Source organism: Ovis aries, chromosome 8 (assembly GCF_016772045.2).
Source record: "Ovis aries strain OAR_USU_Benz2616 breed Rambouillet chromosome 8, ARS-UI_Ramb_v3.0, whole genome shotgun sequence".
NCBI classification, from domain to species: domain Eukaryota; kingdom Metazoa; phylum Chordata; class Mammalia; order Artiodactyla; family Bovidae; genus Ovis; species Ovis aries.
In genome coordinates this window covers 31,009,688-31,031,803 of record NC_056061.1, presented here as the reverse complement: position 1 = coordinate 31,031,803, position 22,116 = coordinate 31,009,688, and the positions used below count along the sequence as shown (strand labels likewise).

The 22,116-nt window shown below is 35.8% G+C and overlaps 1 protein-coding gene across 18 annotated transcripts in view; it reads right to left on the bottom strand.

The window, feature by feature from the left end:
* The window catches only part of ATG5 (autophagy related 5), a 179,489-nt gene that overhangs the window by 46,996 nt on the left and 110,377 nt on the right, over nucleotides 1-22,116 (bottom strand). The window lies entirely within an intron of this gene.

Below are 22,116 nucleotides of genomic sequence, written 5' to 3'. Positions count from 1 at the left end.
GGTTAGGGGAGGGGAGAGAGAGCATGTGTATAGAGAAAGAGACAACAAATGTGAAAAATGCTAATTACGGTGAATCCAGGTGAAGGGTCTTATATGGTCTTAGTTGTTTTACTATTTTAAAACTTTTCTATAGGTTCAAAAATTTCAAAATAATAGGTACATTTCCTCTGATAATTGTTATTATTAGCACTGTCATAACTGACTGGTAACAACTTCAACATCTTACTCCTTCAAAAAATTGCGTTTAATTTTCTCAAACTCCCTCTCTAGAAGCACAGCAACGATGATGGAAGCCTTCCTGGGACAGAGCGCAGAGGCTCTGGAGTCAGCCCATCTGTGAGTAACAGCACTGTCGTTATGAGTTCTATGATCTCGCACCCAGTGTCTTTGGAAATTTGGGACATTCCCCATCTCTGAAGTCTGTTCTAGGAATAACAGGAGACCTGTGCCAAGTACTGAACAAATAATAAAGAGAATAACACTCATCATAACTCTTAACTGTCTTTTCATTTTAAAGATGCTAAGTTTTTGTTTTAAGCTTCTTGGAATGAAAAATCATGAAAATCTACAGGAACAGAATAATACCTTATATTTTATAAGAAAATAATTTCAAATACCTACCCATTAAAGGTAACTTTTTTTTTGTCTTGTTTATTTTTATATCACAGAGGCACATCTCAACTTCTTCAAGATAACTTTAACCAGATTTGGTTAAAAAAAAAAAAAAAGAAGAAGAAGAAAACCTGATTTTAAGTATAGACATGAAATAAAATGTAAGAAAAGCTAAATGTGGTGCAAGTATGTGACTACTCCTGGCTTTATACTGTGTGTTCAGTGAATACATAATAAATATCAAAATAATACAGTTGAACGTATATGGAAAGCATGAGAAAAACTAAAATTTAATAAATATGCATTAAATATAATGCAATTCACTTCACTAATGAACCCTTCATTTTTTAGAAGTATAACTGAACCGGGAACTCTACTCAATACGCGATAATGGCCTATATAGGAAAAGAATCTAAAAAACAGTGGATTTATGTATATGTATAAGTGATTCACTTTACTGTAGGAAACTAACAGAAAACTGTAGGTCAATTATACCCTACTAAAAAAAAATTTTTTTTTAAGTGTGATTGATACCCTTCAATTTAGGAAGCTCATACTTTTCCCACAGGTGAAACTGAGATTATTGTGAACAATCAAGGATTCACTATGTGAAGATGATACAGGTTTGAGGAGTTCAGAGAAGAAAGAAATGAATAGGGGACAGCCGTAATCATTTCAAGTAGCCACCACCCACTTAGGGCTTTCTATCTTCCAGGCAATGAAGAGGCTTTTTAGCAGAGGAAGTGACGTGATGAAAGAGGCTTTTTTCTGAAGGCTAATGGAAAGCAGCATTGTGTACAATGACTTGGGGAAGAGGTAACATCAGGATGACCGGTGAGAGGCTGTCTGAATGATGCAAGCCTATGCGATGACAACTGGGACTTGAAGGAGAAAAGGAGGGGCAGGACTGCACCCACAATACAAAAACTGTTAGAATGTATCATCCATACTCTGGTCTGATAATACTAAGGTTTTCAGCAAAGTCAAATCTTTTCAAGATTCACTTGCTCCTTACTGAGTGACAGAATTATGAGGTGGCTTAGCTATACTAATATACATTATAGTAATTTGAAAACAATATGCTAAACAGAAAAGGCCAAGTAGTCTTAGCTACGTATTAAAAAAACAGCAATTCTCCTCTATTCACATTCCTAGAAAAAATGGCCTGCAATTTCTCTGTACTTCTCTTTTTTTCAACTCTTTCCCAAAATGGAGCAGTTATAATAAAGGTATAACTTCAACAGTCTTTATAATATTATTTGCTTGGGGGAAGGATGAAGTTCCAGAACTATTAACATATACTCCAAGTAAATCCTATAGACTATAACCAAGAAAACTTTCATCAAAGTAAATTTCTGTTTCTCATATAACAAAAACCTTATTAAAAGACAAAGACCTAAAAATACCCCAAACAAAAAAATCTAACAAATAATTTTTTGTTTAAATTTTGTTCAAGTGCCTTTAAAAGCTTATATTCTCATTCTTAGAAAACACTCAACTTTGAGAGCTATTTATCTTGAAAACAGAAGCTGGCCACAGACAGATTATGTCAAGTACGGTACAGAGGTTCTGAAGGGCAATGGGAATGGAGGGTAAATTCATGCAAATTTCTTAAAGATCTCATTAAACCTAAATTCGAGTTCAGCAAAGACTAAATTATGCTAGGATATATTTAAAAGCTATCTTCATTTTGAATACAGCAAGTATTTTTAAAATACGAAAACTCCATGAACATGAATTCTTTAAACTTTGATTTAGTATACATGAAACCAGACAATATCCACAGTAATCTGAATCCTTGTCTGATAGATAAGAAAGCCACTATAATAGAACTACACCACAACACTTAATCTAGCCATATATCTGTAAATCTGCAAACTATTTTAGGGACTTCCAAGAAACAGAATTACTTTCTCATGAGAAATGACTTGGTAAAGTCATCTTTGAAACGGCCCCTGTTAAGTTTTTCAACTGTTATGTTAGTCCTTTCTTAAAACATCAAATGATAAACCTGGAGTGCTATTGGCTGGCTGTGCCTCAGCCTTTCTCTACTCAGGCACTTTCACCACTGTAATAATAATTCTCCCTTACGTGCAAAAGTTATGCTGTTGATTTACCTTGGAGATAAACTGAACAGAAGCAGCACGAATCAAATTTGTAAAAAATTTTAAGTTAAGTTTATACAATTTTAGTGAATCTAGTTTGAAAACACGCATGAGTATGCTGCTGCTGCTGCTAAGTTGCTTCAGTCGTGTCCGACTCTGTGCGACCCCATAGACGGCAGCCCAACAGGCTCCGCCGTCCCTGGGATTCTCGAGGCAAGAACACTGGAGTAAACGGAGGTAATAACTGCCCTGCACAGTTTTCAAGTTAATAAAATATGTACACAGTACAACATGCTGAGCCACAAGGGAAGCCCAAGAATACTGGAGTGGGTAGCCTATCCCTTCTCGGGGATCTTCTTAATCCAGGAATCAAACCAGGAATTCCTGCATTGCCAGTGGATTCTTTGCCAACTGTGCTATCAGGGAGGCCCTCATGGTACACAACTGAGCCACATGGTATACACACCCATCTAAATACACACTAAAACACACGCTACAACCACCACACCACCATCACCATGATCAATAGTTTTAGAGCGCTGTAGTGAATTAATACTATCCCAATTTAGCAAACTTGTTTCCTTTCTTTTTAATCTATTTTCTCTAAATTCACTTGTCTAGTTATTAAAAGGTCCAGAATCATGACATTCAGCTTTTATACAGCAAAGTAAAAAAGGCAAAGTCACTTGAGGGCTAAATTTGGAACTAATCTAGAACTTAATACCAAAAGCAAGATCCATGAAAGGAAATATTGATAAATTGGATCTTTATCAACAAAACAAAACAAAACTTTTGCTCTGAAGGTGAAAAGACAAGACTGAAAGAGAATATCTACAAGACTACATATCCAACAAAGTTCTTATATCCAGAATAAGTAAGAGCTCTAAAAGTCCAACAATAAAAAACACAAAGAATTCAATCAGAAAATAAGCAAAAGATAACAATAGACATTTCACCAAAGAGGATATACAGATGGCAAATAAGCACATAAAAAGATGTTTGACATGTCATTAGTCATTAGGGAAATGCAAATTAAAACCACAATACAACATGAGTACATATCTACCATAATGTCTAAAATAAAATATAGTAATAATATCAAATGCTGGTGAGCATGTGGAGAAACTAGATCTCTAATACCATTGCTGGTAGAAATGTAAAGTGGTTCAGCTCTTATGGAAAAGAGTAAGGCAGTTTCTTACAAGACTAGACACACATTTAACATATGACCCAGCAATTGTACCCCTGAGTACTCCCAGAGAAATGCAGACTCATGTTCTCAGAAAAACTCTACACAAATGTACAGTTCGTACAATTCCAGTGTCATTTAACAGGTGAATGGATAAACTGTTTGTGGTATGCCCATACCACAGAATACTACTCAGTAATAATAATGCAAAAACCTATTAATAATACATGCAACAAACTGCAGGGAGCTCAAGGGAATTACACTGCACATAAAAAGCCAATCTCAGATTACACACTATATAATTCCAGTTATATAATATGGAGTTTGTTACAACTCCATGTGAAGATTATACATGTTAATTCATGTAAAGCATTTAGAAGAATGCCTCAGGTCAGTTTAGTTCAGTCACTCAGTTGTGTCTGACTCTTTGTGACCCCATGAATCGCAGCACGCCAGGCCTCCCTGTCCATCACCAACTCCCGGAGTACACTCAAACTCATGTCCATTGAGTCAAGATGGACCATCCAGCCACCTCATCCTCTGTCGTCCTCTTTTCCTCCTGCCCCCAATCCCTCCCAGCATCAGAGTCTTTTCCAGTGAGTCAACTCTTCGCATGAGGTGGCCAAAGTATTGGAGTTTCAGCTTTAGCATCAGTGCTTCCAATGGACACCCAGGACTCACCTCCTTTAGAATGGACTGGTTGGATCTCCTTGCAGTCCAAGGGATTCTCAAGAGTCTTCTCCAACACCACACTTCAAAAGCCTCAATTCTTTGGCACTCAGCTTTCTTCACAGTCCAACTCTCACATCCATACATGACTACTGGAAAACCATAGCCTTGACTAGACGGACCTTTGTTGGCAAAGTAATGTCTCTGCTTTTGAATACGCTATCTAGGTTGGTCATAACTTTCCTTCCAAGGAGTAAGTGTCTTCTAATTTCATGGCCACAATCACCATCTGCACTGATTTTGGAGCCCCCAAAAATAAAGTCTGACACTGTTTCCACTGTTTCCCCATCTTTTTCCCATGAAGAATGCCTAATGCACACTAATTGCTCAATAAGCGCTATTCTGTTATTAAATGTGACTTGACATGCAACAGAAATTTATTAAATACATGTATTTTATATTCAGTTGTAATATAAAACAGGGATTATGATAAGAAGACATATTACTCTTGTTGTCTCCCTGTTACTACATAACATTAGGGCTTATTTTTCTGTTTGAATCACATATAGTATATCAATATGAGTTAGAAATGTTGGTTTGTTAAAAATGGCAAGTTACAGCTGGAAGGATACACATCTGATTCAATGACCATGGAGTCAGTGACTGTAAAGAAGGGGAAGAGTCATATCCATAGTAAAAGGAGATTCTATTCACTGAAAGGAAGCAATTAAAAGCTATGAAAGACAAAAACATAAAAATTCAGAAAGCATACAATTAAAAAAGACACCCAATAGACGCAGGATGATTCACTTGTTTGTGAAACTTATAAATGCCGTTAACTAAAAGGCCGGGGTGGGGTGGGGGGTGGGTTCTTACTGATACATCAGGTAGTACTTGATGATTAAATGGACCCCATTTGTTAGAATAGCTGGGACAGAATCATCCCAGTAGTAGTATCCAGGTTCAGGATTTTGATCTGAAATATGATCAAAATCCACTTTTCTGAGGATATGAATTTGCACGGTGACGAAGAAGATGGATGGAGTGGATACAAAGGGATATGGATAAACTGTGTGATCTGCAGATAGATATGTTTCATTCATTTATTCTTACTTTAACTCATCTCTTTTACTATATCAGGCAGTTATAAAAGGCATTCAGGAGAAAATGAGCAGAGCTTCTGCGATCACAAAAATCTCTGACCAGCCCTGAGTAGCAACTTTAATCTAGCAACTCAAAAATTAGTCCCACCCCCAGTGAGTGCTCACAGCCTCCATCCAGAACCACTTACCCTACATCCTTTCAAATTCTGCTTTCTAGCCAGTTGACAAATCTCCCAATTTCTGATCACATCTTCTTTTCCTGACTGTGATTCCACCTCAGCCCCTTGTCAGTTCTCATCTCTGACTTTACTTCTTAGATTCACTTCCTACTTCCTATTTTGAGAGAGTAAGGCTGATTTCATATGCTTTGGATAAATTCTTGCCTATTCCAGTCAAGCCCAGTCATCTTAGCAACCAGGCACAATCCTCATGGTTGCCGGATTCCTCCCCCCACATAACCCAGACTCAGACAGTAAAGAATCCAGCCATAACAAAACAAAACAAACATAAAAGAACTATCCCAACAGTAGTACACAGGTCCAGGATCTCTAACAACCAGAGGGCAGGGGCAAACCTATCAGAAATCATCACTCATTAAACATCTACGGAACTTTAATTGTAACACAGTGTTACCGATATATGTATAAGTGATAACAGAAATATGTACAAAGTGCTATGAGAAAATGTAAACCCAGCATAAACTTGGCGGCTAGAGCAAAAACAAAAGTTTTTGCTATAATTGGTGACATAATTTCATTTTATAAGAGTGGAAGACATATCAATAAGTACAAAGTACAATATGCTAAGTGTGGTAGAATGAAATGTACTAAAGTGAAATTGTAGGGGGTTTCCAAAGAAGATGAAAACGAAGTAGAAAACATAGGTCTTCAAGCTTTCATCTTGAAATAGAGTATTTTTTCTTAAAACTGAAAAAGATAAGGACATTTCAGGCAGAGTACAGAAACAATCCTTCCCTTTCATAAGCCCTCTTCCCACTAACGCACACAGAGGCAGATGAAATACAATGGTACCTGTCACGTTAGTGGATAAGGGGAGAAAAATGGGCTACAAATTTAGCATGTGAAGTGTCGAACGTCAAATGCAGTGGAGTTAGCAAGGGTTTGGTTGGAATTCTAACTCACAACACAACTGACTGGAAACCTATGGCAAATTACATCAGTCTTGGAAGTATGTTTCTAAATCTGAAAAACAGGAATAATATACATATTTGAATGACTGCTGTAACAATTACATGAGATATACAAAACACCTAGTGCAACAGGTGTTTAACAGTGATTAATTCCCTTCATTCCTCTCTTTAAAACCACAGTTAAATGTGGAGCCAAAGAAAAGTAATGCTATTTAGTCCTTACAGAACCCAAAACATAGAGAATAAAAAGTAATTGATATTCAACCATCAGTTGTTCCCTTTGAAGTCTTGTTAATCAGAATAAATATGGGGCACAAAGAAAAAGAAAATAGGGGTTTACACAGGATATGCTGCCAGACTTTACCAACAATGACACATGATGCGTGCTTCAAACTGTCACATGCATATCTGGCCTGAGATATACTCATGCATGTCAAATTTTGCATCACATGCTTTTCAAAAGAAGCCTCATGTTAAAATTAGCTTAAGAATATACACAATTACAATACCTCATTAAGTACAAAGAACAAACCATTTTCAAATGAATGCTTTTAGACCTTTACAGTAAATAGTCCTTTCAATGGTGGGAAGGAGGGGGACAGGGAGACAGCGAGAGGGGAGTCAGGGCCACTTAATCAGACCACTTTTATCCTTCATGTAGGGAAATAGGAGACTTGAAAATAAGCACTTTCTGTAGTTATGCTACCAGAGTCTGAAGTCCACTTTTAATATTCCCGAAAACTCTAAAAAATAATAATTAACATTTGAAAAGCTGTCATTATTATAGTTAGGGACACTTAATCCTCAAAGCAGCAGTGTCTTAATTGAGACTATGATTAAATGAAAGCACCCATCAGAATTATATCCACACATCTGGTTTGAAGTTTATGTCTTGTCTTCTTTAAACTGTTATATTTATTATAATTCTGTCTAGACAATACCAAATATATTTTGCCACATAAATAATTAAGGCAAATTGTCTTCAAACATAGGCAACAGTGTGTGTTTTCCTCATATCCTTTCATTGAATAAAATGTGTTATAGGGAAGCACCATTTCTCTCTTGCTAAGGCTGAGAGAAATTCGGTGCTGTTTATAAGCTGATTTACAAAATAAGTTATATTGCTTTAAAATGTTTTATTTGAAATTATTAGCAGAGTGGCCAAATGAGAGGCTTCTTATAGAAGTGCTAGGATTGATGTGTTTAGTAATAATTATCTTACTTCTAAGGTTTCTCCTGAAAAATTTCAAAACCATACCTAGGGAATCATAGTTTAAATTTCAGCATCTATAAAAATGTCTTTGCTAATTTTATCCAAAGCCATACTAAAAAGGTAAGCTACTGTAAGAGTAATGGGATAAACGGTTTTTGACTGACAGTTCAAAGGACATGTTTATACACAGATTATTTCTATCTTTATGGTATACTCACATAAAATAACTATGCAGCACTTTTAATTTGTACAAATATAGAAATCAGAGTAGCAAACAGCAGTACCTGGGTAAAAGAGGTTGTGTCGACCTCAGAATTGAAATTCTGTTCTCCTGATGATCAATCAAGTGACCTTATCCACTAGAAAAGTGTTTCTAAACTTGGGCCAGGAGTGAGTAAAGCACTACAAGACCCTCAGCCCTTTGTGTAAGGTCTGTAGGCTTTATAGTGAAAAGTAAATAAAGTTTATAATATGAAGATGTTGATATTTTTATTTTGATACTAATCATTTAAAACATTTATTCACTGAAGTATCATTGAAAGTAGATTTCATAAATTCCTGTGAGTTTTCTAGAAGTAGCACATAAAAACAAATGATAAATATTTTACAGATCTCACTGTTGAAGTCATATGTTGATTAAGAAATCAAAAAAAAAAATAGCACTTGACTACCCTAAAAAATATATGAAGAAAAACAATATAGTAAAACTATACAACTCTTAGAGGAAAACACAGAAGGAAATCTTTACGGCCTTGGATTTGGCAAGGCAACCTGAAAACACAAGCAACCAAAGAGAAAATAAGCTAAACTTAACTAAAATTTAAAATCTTTGTGTTTCAAAGGGCACTATGAAAATGAAAATAAAACCAAATATAGGAGAAAATAAATGCAGATCATGTATCCAATAAAGAATTAGTGACCAGAAGATATACAGAGCTCTTACAACTCAATAATAAAAAGAAAACCCAGTTTAAAAAGAGCAAAGGATTTGAAGATATCCTGCCTAAGATGATATCCAAATGGTCATTAAACATAATGAAAAGATGTTTAACATCATTAGTAATTAGGGAGGGGCAAATTAAAACCAAAATACATATACCCCTTTATACCTCCTAAGATGGCTATAATTAAAATGATAGAAAATAACAAATGTTGGCAAGGATGTAGACAAATTGGAACCCTTATACTTGGTGAGTGAAATGTAAAATGGTATATATACTTTGGAAAGTAATCTAGCAGTTCCTCAAAAGATTAAACACAGAATTACCACATAACCCAGCAATTCCATTCCTAAATATCTACCCAAGAGAACTGAAAGCATATGTCCACCAAAACCTTGTACATTAATGCTCATAGCAGCATTTATTCATAACAGGCAAAAGGTAGAAAAAATCCAAACAACCACCAATCAGTGAAGAGATAAACAAAAGGTGGTATTTCCAAGCGGCGGAGTATTACTTGGCCATAAACAGGAAAGAACAGAAACGTGCCATAACATTGATGAACCATGGAAATATAATCCAAGTGAAAGCAGCCAGACACAAAAGGCCATATACTTTAAAATTCCATTTACACAAAATGTTCAGAATATACCAATCTTGGGTGTTGGGGAAGAGGGGGAAGACCAGTAGTCACCATGAACTGGAGGGGAGGGAGAACTTGTCATAGGCTGGAAGGAAGGAAGAATGAGGTGTGACTGCTAATTAGGGATGGGGTCTTTCCGGGGTGATAAAAATGTTCTGAAATTACAAAATAGTGATGGTTGCACCAACTCTGTGAATATTCTAAAAAATTAATAGCACACCTAAAAGGGTGAACTTTAGAACTTCCACGATGGTCCAATGGTTAAGACTCTGTACTTCCACCACAGGGAGCATGGGTTCAATCTCTGGTTGGGGAACTAAGATCCCGCTTGCCTTGCAGCAGAACCAAAAAGACAAAAGGATGAATTCTGATATCAAAGTTATACTTCAATGAAGCTGTTATTAAAAAGTCCTCAAATGGGTGGAAGTAGGAAGAGGCCTTCTAGAGTGATAACGCAGATTCATCATAGTCTGATTTATAACTATTCATCATTCTATGTTTATTTCATGAGTTCTTAAGAAACAATAATTATACCCTACCAATTGAAAATTTCCAAATGAGGTCAAGAGCCTCCAAATAATGTTAAAGAAATATCCCTGCCCTCATCAATTCAGAAAAATTATAGATTTTTCTTTAAAAAGTTATAAAGCATCATGGCAATCTTAAAGCTGTTTGTGGGAATTTAAGTAAGTTTCCCTTAATTTGTTTAACTCACTTAAAATTCATGTTCTGATACTTAAAATGAAGTCTCAAGTTTTGAAATTATAAAACCTAGTTTTAAAGTGGATGGCAGTTTACTAAGATGGATTCAGAATTTAACAATAAGGTGTTATATAAAATAGAACTAACCAAATACATACCAAATACAGTGTCTGGATTATAAAAAAAATGTCCTTATTGATCAAGGACAACTGCCCAGCTTGTAGACTCCTTATGTCTACTATTTCTGAGCTTTCCCAGAACCCTCTCCACCAGTCAGGGCAGCAGAGAAACAGCCTCTCCTTCCTTGGAGAAGAACGTCTGATTCCAACCTACATTACCATGACCTGAACAGAAAAGAGGGACTCTTCCTCTCACAGTTTCTTGACTTAAGATTTTATGATAAGGAATGATATTCTAAAATGCAGGTCACAGTTTACAGTACCAATATCATAGTTCAATTTCATTACCAATTACATGGCCTATCCTAAATTTTTTTTTTTACTTATAATAACAAGTCCTATCTCCTTCACAAATTCAAATTTTTAGAACACAATATGTGAAGAGAGTACTGTCTTTAGAATCCAAAACAGGCTAACATATTCCAACAGAATTTTAGTTTAAGATAATTTTTCAATACTGCCAATATAGCAAGTCAAAATTACAGGTTTCTTTCCACTATGGAGGTTTTAAAATCGCATAAACATTTTCTTATTTAGTAGTAGAGTAAAGCAGTGATTTTTAAAGTAAGGTTCTAAGAGGGCCACAGACAGTAAAGATTAATTCCTGGCTAACTTACTGACAGCTTATCCATCTGCGAAATGGAAGACTGTGATGAGGCAAAAGAAGATACACTATGGCTAAAAGCTATTGTCACTACACTTATGAACAGTTATCAGCCAAACTACAGCATGAGTGTATTTCAACTTAAAATACAGCTCTATTATGTAAGGAATTTTACCTATCATTCCAAAAGCAGATCATTATTCTCCAGGATTAATTACAATTAAAGGAAACCTTCTTTGCACCGAGCATGAAATAGGATGACATTTAATGTGGATATTGTTAAAACATTCTGAAATTATAAAACTATCCAATTGTATGTGCTATGGCTTCAGAGGGCACGGAAGAAAAAAGGTTTTAAAGCTTTAAAACGATAATGTGTTAGCGGGAAGAACAAATTTGTTAGTTCTACTCCATTAAGGATTCCTTAAGCAACGTAAAAACCAGAGTTCAAGTTACACTTTGATGTGCAGATCCTTTTGAAAGCTACTCTACCCTGTTTTATATGAAGCATCTGTAGCTAAAATGAACACCTAGTGAAGAGTATGAATGCTGCATTACACAAGCAGACGTCAGAACTGTCCCCAGCTGATTCTAAGTCACTTTAAACGTGGATGCAGAGTCAGAAATTAGCTATGGCTTACTTCTTAGAAGTAACAGATAATTACCCTCATCATGATGAAAAGGATTTTAAATGTAAGCTAATAGAGGTATTTTTCCTTTTAAAAAGCTCTGCTTTTAAAAGTAAACTTCAAAACTTTAATTGAAATAGGAAATGCTTTATTACATAGTAAAAACTTTTCAATTAGTGAGGTAGAGAAAAGGGAGGGCTCTGTATAAGAAGAAGGTAGGACAGAAAGATGAAGAAAAAGAAAAATAGAGGAGGAAAAGAAAGGAAGGAAAGACTAAAAGGACAGAAGTGCCTAATGAAATACATTATTTCTTTCAAATTTTAAATGAGCAGGACAAACTCTTCTCATCCATGTGAAATGTTTCCCTTATCCAAGTTTTGAAAAATCTAGACAAAATGTTAAGAATACTACATTGGATTTCTGAGTCTTTAGTTCTAAACACATGTTATTTCTTAGTATGTTAATTTTCTACATTTCAAATGTAATAATCATTTACAATGTTTTGAAGACAGATTTAATACGGTGTAACACATGGTTAATGAAGTTCAATAATAAGTAACATTAGTTTGACTTCTCAGAGTTTCGTGCACATGAACTCAGCCACACATCTAATATACAAATCATTCCTCAATGAATTCAACAGTCATTTGAAATCCTCACCTTGCTAATTCATACAATTTCACAACTAGTATAATTTTAATTAATTTATGTCATGTACATAACTGTGTCACAACATAGCAGACAGGTGACTTTCATGGAAAGATCATACCCAGCGTAGACGCATGGTCTACTCATATACAGTTTCCAAATGTAGATTCAATTCTGTGGAACCTAACTGTGATCAAGACTCATCATTCCACTGATAGAGAGCTCTCACTACCCACTACCTGCTTCAAGCAACACACTCAAACAGTAGCTCTTTGAACCAGCACTGACATTCCTTTACCTCTATAGGGTTTTTTTTGGAAACAGACCTTTGAGAGATACACCTTGTTTGAGACAAGATATATTCTGTAAAATGCTCCCAAGGCATCAAAAGACAATGCAATTGACTGTTTATATCAGACTATATTTCTTAACGGAGAATTAACATTTTAATATAGCACAATCCTCTGCAAAAGCAGCAACTTGCTTAGCTAATGATTCAAGAAATTTCAAATATGTACATATCAAGTTCTGCATTTATATGTAATATCAATACAACTGATGTACACACATCAATATATCTATATAAATCTCTGTATTTATATCATCTGCTTAGTACTTGTCTTATTATAAACAACCTGCAAGACTCATGAAGCAAATATATAAACTCCTGCAAAACCTTGACAATTAAAAACAAAATTAAAAAAACATGGGTATGATCCAACAACTAAGACACAAACTTCACCAAAGAGTAAGACACCAGGATATAAAATGCCAAAACAAAATCTTCCAGGCTCAGGCCAGAAATAATAGGAATATTAGCCTTTGTGTTTTTGAATTGGTTTTTCCTTCTAATATTCCTAAACAATCACACATGCATTACCTATTTGAAATTATTAGTAAGTAGTTATTTTAGAAGTATGAGTAATTAGACCAAAAGCAATTCTCATATTTACCCAAAAGAAGGAACCACTACTAAGAATCAAGGCCTAGTAATTCTGTTCTTAACAGACAGGTGGTGTGTCTTCTGGCCTGTTACATGAAAATCATTTATGAGAAGAACAGAAAAAAAAAATCAGAAGGTAGTTTTCACTATTGGAATAGATAAGTGATTAAGCAAATTTTCTTACACCATGAAATTGTCAACAGATTAAATGATCACCCTACAGAGCATCATTTCTGGACGGTAGCATTCTCTGAGACGGAAACAGACTGAAAGAAAAATGTGATAATGACACACACAGAGATGATCTGGGTCTTGGAAATCTTTTTGAAAAGTAAGGCTGAAGAAATAAACATTCTTTAGACAGGGACTGAGCTTAGCATCTACCAAGACTTCACTAGGCCAGAAGTAAATCAAGAAACCAAAACCCATGTCAGTTAGAAAAAGATGGGAAGGCTATATAATAAATCTACTCATTAAAGCAGCTGATAACCATCCTCAGGTATAGCTTAACCATAGAATAGGGTGATTCCTCCAAGAAACTCAAATATTAACTGTAATATGAGGTGCCTTAATAAACCAAGGAGTAAACAATTTGATAATATTTTCTTTAAAAAAATTACACACTAAGGTCTTATTTTGTGATATGAATACCATTGAACACTTAGGTATGAAACAGCTCTACTTTCATTTTAGCCAAATTATCATTTTTTTGTCTGTCAGTTAACCTAAGCTTTTTTCAAATTGACTAGATGGAGTCTAATTCATTTTTACCATGTCTACTCATATTCTCAGAGTGTTTAAGGAAAGCTGAAATTATGGAAAGGAAAGAATGAGACAGAAAATACATACCAATAACTGGAAGTAAGGTTAATTTTTACATATATTAGAATACCATAATAAAATATAAGGATCTTTGCAAAGGGATCTAAAAAATCATTTTTAGTGAAATAATTAAGACCATCTTATCACAATCTATCTTTTAAAGATAAGATATTTAATATTTCAGTTCTTAAAATTATCCCATAGTACTACATGCTTAAGCAGGAAGAGAGAAGTTCATTCCATCCCTAAATTTGAGAATTCGTGTTTTACTGTGCTCACTAAAAACTGCTTAATTGGTAATTTGAAAAAGAACATTCTCTAAATAAAAGAGAAAGAAAACCACACAACTTTAACTATCTGTTTCAATCTCTTCACACTAAAGGGAGGATGTCATGTTTTTACTTTCTGTCCATGCATTTTCTCTACTAGAAGAAGAAGAAGAAAAAAGGCAGAAAACAAAAGAAAGGGTGGAGTAATAAGAAGCCTGATGTGTGTAAAAACTGGAAAACAGTCTCAAATGGAAAGTTGTGATAGAAAGGAGTAAGAAAATAAAAGTAATGAGCTTAACAAAGTACCAAAGGCACAGTGATGAAGGGTGAGAGCTTTGCAGCCAGACTGCCTGGGTTCAGACCCCAGCTCTTCCACTTACTGAGTAATCCTGGGCAATTTTCAATAATCAATCAATTACTTCATCCACACAATGGGGACAGTACCAGCATATGTCCCAGAGGACAGTAATGAGGAATAAATGAATGAATACATGTAAAATAGTATTTCAAATAGTACCTGCACACAAAGTACTCAATAAATGTTAGATATTGTTGTTATTTGTCTATAGCTTACCTTAATTACCAGCAATCTTTTTTATTCTTGAAAATAGTAAATGAAACAATGACCTAGCTAAGTGTAACAAATTAATAAGAAAATACAGACTTCATTTAATAATAACTAGTAGTTTCCGACTTCACTTTCACTTTTCACTTTCATGCACTGGAGAAGGAAATGGCAACCCACTCCAGTGTTCTTGCCTGGAGAATCCCAGGGACAGGGGAGCCTGATGGGCTGCCGTCTATGGGGTCGCACAGAGTCGGACACAACTGAAGCAACTTAGCAGCAGCAGCAGTAGTCTGCGATAATACTATTAATTTGCATGCTTTAACTTCTCTAACAATAAATTAGGGACAACATTTGCCATTATATTATCTGTGCTACTGTGGAATTAAAGGAGTTCGCTGGTGGCTCAGATGGTAAAGAATCTGCCTGCAAAGTAGGATTTGACCCAGTTGGGAAGATCCTCTGAAGAAAGAAATGGCAACCCACTCCAATATTCCTGCCTGGGAAATCCCATGGACAAAGGAGCCTGGTGGGTGACAGCCCTGGGGTCACAAAAGAGTTGGATACAACTCAGTGACTAAACAAAACAAAAACACAAATGCTTTAAAAACAAAACAGCGTATCATCAGCATCAAAAACTTTCCATTCCTATACAAGACAATTAAAAAAAACACAACCCACCAAATAAGTTTGTCATTAATCGTTGCTTTCGTTTTTCAAAAATCCACATAAGAAGCAATTTAAGTCGAAAACGATCTCAGAGAATAGTAGGCAGCTTACTAAGGGCAATCAAAACTTGCTGTGTTGGGCTGCCCCCTACAGGCCTCAATGTATCAATTTCTTTCAGAAGGTATCTAAGGGGGTATCATTGGAATCTTATATTAAAAATATTAATTCTAAACCAAAGCATTATTCATTTATTGATTCTAGCAGGAAAAAGTCTCTGAGAAATATTTATAAAGATACAGAGAGAAATGAAACAACTCCTTGACCTTCAGGAATTCCCAAGGTTACATCTTACAGAGAAATTGTACACAGACTTTAACAGATCCATGGTGAAATACTACAAAAGAGCTTAAGAAATGCCTATGTTACAAATTCTGTGTGTAGAAAAAATAATCAGGCTGGAAATGCAAGACTCAAGTTCTACTTCTGTTTCTGCCATTAAATATCCAATTGAACATTTGGGTAAGAGCTCTGTGCAAGCTATCTGTTATATTTCTAAAATTAGGGGGTTACATGAGATGATTCTTCAGGTTTCTTCCTAATGTACACACTTGCCATAATAAAAAGTAGAAGGGAATGCTTTAAAACAAAATTCAGAGAAAGAGAAAATAATTTACACATGGTGTGAAAGATTGGGGCACATATGGAGAAATCAAGGAAGACTTCTTGGGGGAAATGACATCTGAGCTGAGTTACGAAGCACTTTGGAAGTAGAGGCTATTCCTAAGAGGAATGAACAGAGCAAGAAAATTTTTAAAACATTCAAGTTTTGGGGATTAAAGACCTAAATGAAAGAAACAAAACTACAAAACTTTAGAAGGAAATGCACTTTGTATTAGGCGAAGTTTTCTTAGATATGACAATATGAAAGCATAAGCAACAACAACAAAAAGACCTGGACTTCATCAGAATGAAAAACTTCAGTGTTCAAATGACACGACCAAGAAAGTAAAAAGACAGTCCAAAGAACGGGAGTAACTATTTACAAAGCAAATATCTAGTGAAGGTCTAGTATCCAGAATATATAAAATATATTCACTCTATGACTGAGTGAAGTCGCTCAGTCGTGTCCTACTCTTCGCGACCCCATGGACTGTAGACTACCAGGCTTCTCTGGTAGTCCATGGGATTCTCCAGGCAAGAATACTGGAGTAGGTTGCCATTTCCTTCTCCAGGGGATCTTCCCAACCCATGGATTGAACCCAGGTCTCCCACACTGCAGGCAGATGCTTTACCCTCTGAGCCACCAGGGAAGCCGGGGCTTCCCTGATAGCTCAGTTGGTAAAAAAAATCCGCCTGCAATGCAGGAGACCCCGGTTTGATTCCTGGGTCGGGAAGATCTGCCAGGCTACCACCTCTAGTATTCTTGGGCTTCCCTTGTGGCTCAGCTGGTAAAGAATTTGACTGCAATGTGGGAGACCTGGGTTGGATCCCTGGGTTGGGAAGATCCCCTGGAGAAGGGAAAGGCTACCCACTCCAGTATTCTGGCCTGGAGAATTCCATGGACCAGGACATGGCTGAGCGACTTTCACTTTCATATTATATATATATATATATATATATATATATATATATATATATATTCACAACTTAATAGTGAAAAGACAACCCTATTTATTATTTTTTTTAAAGACAACCCAATTTAAAAATAAGCCAAGAAAAGATACTTCTCCTAAGGAAATATACAAATGGTCAGTAAGTACATGAAAAGATGCTCAGTATCATAAGCAGTAGTAGTTTAATCACTAAGTTGTGTCCGCTTCTTGCAACCCCACAGACTTGTAGCCTGCCAGGCTTCGTCCATGGAATTCTCCAGGCAAGAATACTAGAGTGGGTTGCCTTTTCCTTCTCCAGCTCAGTATCATTAGGGAAATGCAAATCAAAATCATAATGAAATATCCCTTCATAGCCACTCAGGATGACTAATCAAAAAGGCATATAATAACAAGTGTTGGCAGGGACATAGAGGAACTGAAATTCTCACTCATTGCTGACAGGAACATGAAATGGTGCAACTGATTTGGAAAACAGTACAGCAGTTCCCCAAGAGGCTCAGCATGGAGTTAGATTGACCATTTTCACTCCTAGGTATACACTCAGGAAAACTAAAAACATATGCCCACTGTCAAAATTTGTACATGAATGTTCATAGAAAAATAACAGCTCTAAAGTGGAAACCAGCCAAATATGCATCAACCAATGAATGGATAAACAAAATGTGGTATATCCATACAAAGGAACATTGGTCATAAAAAGGAATGAGGTACTACATGCTACAAGACAGATGAAACTTACATCACATGAAAGAAGGCAGACACAAAAAGACACATGTAATATGATTTCATTTATATGTCCACATAGCACATTCACAGAGACAGAAAGTAAACTGGTGGTTCCAAGGGGCCAGGGGAGAAGGAAAGAGAAGTGATTGTTAATGGGTATGGAGTTTCTTTTAGAGGTGATGAAAACGTTTTGAAACTAGACAGTAGTGATGACTACACAACTCTGTAAAATGCTAAAACTGTCACTTTAAAAGGGTGAATCTTATGGTCTGTGAACTACATCTCAAAAAAATAACCCATTAGATAGACTATTTGATCATAAGATTTTGTGGTGTGGAACCATAAAAGACCCTGAATAGCCAAAGCAATCTTAAGCTGAACAAAACTGGAGGCATCACACTCCCTGACTTCAAACTGTATTACAGGTCTACAGTAATCAAAACAGTATGGTACTGGCATAAAAAGAGACACACAGAACAATGGAATAGAACAGAGAACCCAGAAATAAACCCACAGACATGTATATGGTCAATTAATTTATGACAAGAGATCAAAGAATACACAATGGGGAAAGGACAGTCTTTTCAATAAATAGGGCTGGGAAAACTGAACAGTCACATGCAAAAGAATGAAACTGGACGACTATTTTATACCATTCACAAAATTTACTCAAAATAGATTAAAGACTTGGATGGATGTAAGACCTGAAACCATAAAGCTCTTAGAAGAAAACTGAGCTCGTAGATACCAGTAAGCGGTAAGAAACGTGGTGAGCTGCTTGACAGGGTCATGCAAATAATTTCTTTGGATCTGACACCAAAAGCAAAGGCAGCAAACAGCAAAAAGAAAAGATTGTTGGACTCTTATTTTTTTAATCTCTTAAAACTCAATACCCCCAATTAATTCTTCATTAACTGAACTAACCTATGTCTGCAAAACATTCATCTCATATTCAACTGCTAAAGTCTCAATACATATTCATGCTCTTGCAAAAAAGAGATTCTTTTAGAATATATGCACATGTATATACCACACAGAGCTAGATCTGCACGCTAGTCCTTGCTCCACTGCTTACTAGCTTTGTGTCCTTTATCTGTTCATTAACTTCCAGCTTAGAAGAGACATTAATATTTGCTCTGTCCACACAAAGATGTTGTGAAGATCAAAGTATTTCACAAAACATAAAGTGCTGCACAAAAATAATTTATTACTATATTTTCATACAGCTCTGTTCCACCTTAGAGCAACAGTAGAGAATGATAGAGAATAGTAGAGAATTGTGTGTGTGCATGCTGTATCACTTCAGCCATGTTCAGCTCCTTGCAATCCTATAGACTGTAGCCTGCCAGGCTCCTCTGTCCACGGGATTCTCCAGGGAAGAATACTGGAGTGGGTTGCCATTTCCTTCTCCAGGGGATCTTCCTGACCCAGGGACCAAACCCATGTCTCTTAGGTCTCCTGCACTGACAGGCAGGTTCTTTACACCAGAGCCTCCTGGGAAGCTCAATGATACTTTACTCAACAGAACATCCAGCCCAGAATTCTACAGTAAAATGTATAGTATGAATGTTACATCTAATTTATTAAGAGACCAGAATGGCCACCACCTTCATAGATAATGAGAACTTCCTTAGCTTGTTAGACATAGTTTGTGTGTTTTGTGAGCACCTATTATGTGCACAGCATTGTGAAGGGAACAAAGATACAAGCACAGTACAGAGGCTCGGCTGCTTCTTTGCATTTACTAAAGAAGAAATTCTCTTTAGATGTTTAATAAATGTTTAAAATACTTTGTAAAGAAATTAAATTAACTTCATAAGCTGTATCTCTACAGAAAGGTGAAAATGAATGATATGCCTTCAACTTGCAAGTTATCGTTTTTTAAATGTTGTCTTCACTTGAATCAGAAGTGAAGTTACTTTGAGAACTGATCATCCATTCTATACTTTCTTGTCTTTACATGTGAAATACAAGTCCTGTTTTTAAGCACAGGTGTTTCATTGTAGTATGCTACCACCACAACTAGGGCACGAATTTAGCATTATACCTTGCCCCGAGAATTACTGCTATAAATTCTTTACATGAAAAAAATAGCATAATAACAATTATATGTGGAGAGGATTCTGGGAGCATGGAAGCTTAATGGTTCCCTTTCTTCCTTCTATTCCCAAATCTGTCTCCTAACAACAAAGTGGCTCTCTGAGCTAAAGTAACTACTAGAGAGAGCAAGCAGGCAAGATCTACATGGGGGAACTACAAACCTCTACAATATTTCCCCTCTGGGTGGACATGAGCCTGAGGACCAATGAGTTTACAGATCCCAAAGGCTAAGGGAAAAGCTGGGGAAAAGGCTGATTACTGCTAGTAACATTATTATTTAACACAGTCTTGGCAACACAATACTAACAATGCAATGCCGCAAGAACAAGAGATAGCTGACAAAATGGTGGGAAGAGGGGTTTCTTGTGTGTTTTTTTGGCTGATGACATAAATAAATATCCAGAAATGGAAATGAAATAAAGAAAAAAAAAATCTAAAAAAACACCTAGAAATAAATTTAAAAGAAAAACAAAGGCCCTCCTGGAAAACATAAAACCAAATCTGAATAAGAAAAATGTACTGTGTTCTTACATGGGAAGATTTAATGACATAAAAAGGTGAATTTTACCAAAATTAAAACAGAAATGTATTTCCATTTATTAACCATGAAAAGACTGGAAAAAAGGTAAGCAGTGAATTGCCCCAGCAAATATCAGAACGTTAAAATCAAATAAAAATAAAACTGCCATAAAAATAAACAAATAAACCAATGGAATGGAGGAGGAAATTCAAAACCAGATCCCTACAGTCAAGCTATTTTAATGTAAAGCAGAAGTGGCACTTTTATCTAATAGGAAAAGAATAGTTTATATCAGGAATCAATACACTACAGCCTGCAAGCCAGACTGTGCCTTTGTCCTGATTCTGGAGATAGAGGTTTAATTGGAACACAGCCATGTCCGTCAACTGCAAGTCGTCTATGGTTGCTTCCAAGCTACAGAACTGTACAACTGCAACAGAGACCATTTGCTCTACAAAGCTGAGAATATTTATTTTCTGATTCTCTACAGAAAAAAGTGTGCCCACCCTTAGTTTATATATTAATAAACTCACTACAGCTAGCTATCACCTGGAAGAAAATAAGGCTGTATGCCTGTATCTCATACAGCACATAAAAATAAGTTCCAGATGAGCTAAAGAGTTACATATTAAAAACCAATCTTACAAGCTAGGTAAAACTATGTATAACCTGCAGGTGTATGGGGAGGGGCCTTCTTAACAAAGAAAGAAATCCATATATGACTAAGAAAAAGATATATTAATAATTGGGCATATAAAGCATTAAAAACATTTTTTTTACAGAAAGATACTATAAAAATCAAGATGAATTTTAAAGTTGTGATTATATTTTACAGTTTGATAGAAAATGGTTAATATCTATAAAAATAATCTTTTGTAAAATAACAAGATAAATAACCCAAAAGAAAAATAAGCAACATATTTACTTTGCCCCCAACTCTGTGCTCAAGAGCAACAGGCTGTCCTCATACTTACATCCCCTCTGCCTACAGAAGTCCTCTCACTACTCTTTGCCTACCTAATTCCATCCATTTGTCAGACCTCAAAAGACAGGACATTTCATCAAAGAAGTCTTCTCTGCCCTACTAAAACAGATCAAATTCCCCTCAGCGGAACTAGCCTTTATTGCACTATATACCTCTCCTTCACAGCACCAATCACAGTTGTGATTTAAAATTTGATTGTACACTTCTTTCTTTTATTATTTTATTATAAATTCTTAAAGGGTGATGTACCATATTAATCACCACTTGTATCCCCTGTGCACAGTACAAGCACAGCATGCAAATATTTGTGAACAAATGAACTTGGTGAATGATTAGAAGAATGAGACAACTTTTTCCTACATGCAGCATACCGGCAGATAACACTTATAAACCCACTGCTTCTTGAAAAACAGAAATTATGTGCCTAATTTTCACACTACAACCTAAATATCAATGCCTGAGGACGTCACAGTCAGTTTACAAATCTTTTTCACAGATACCCTCATTAATGACATCT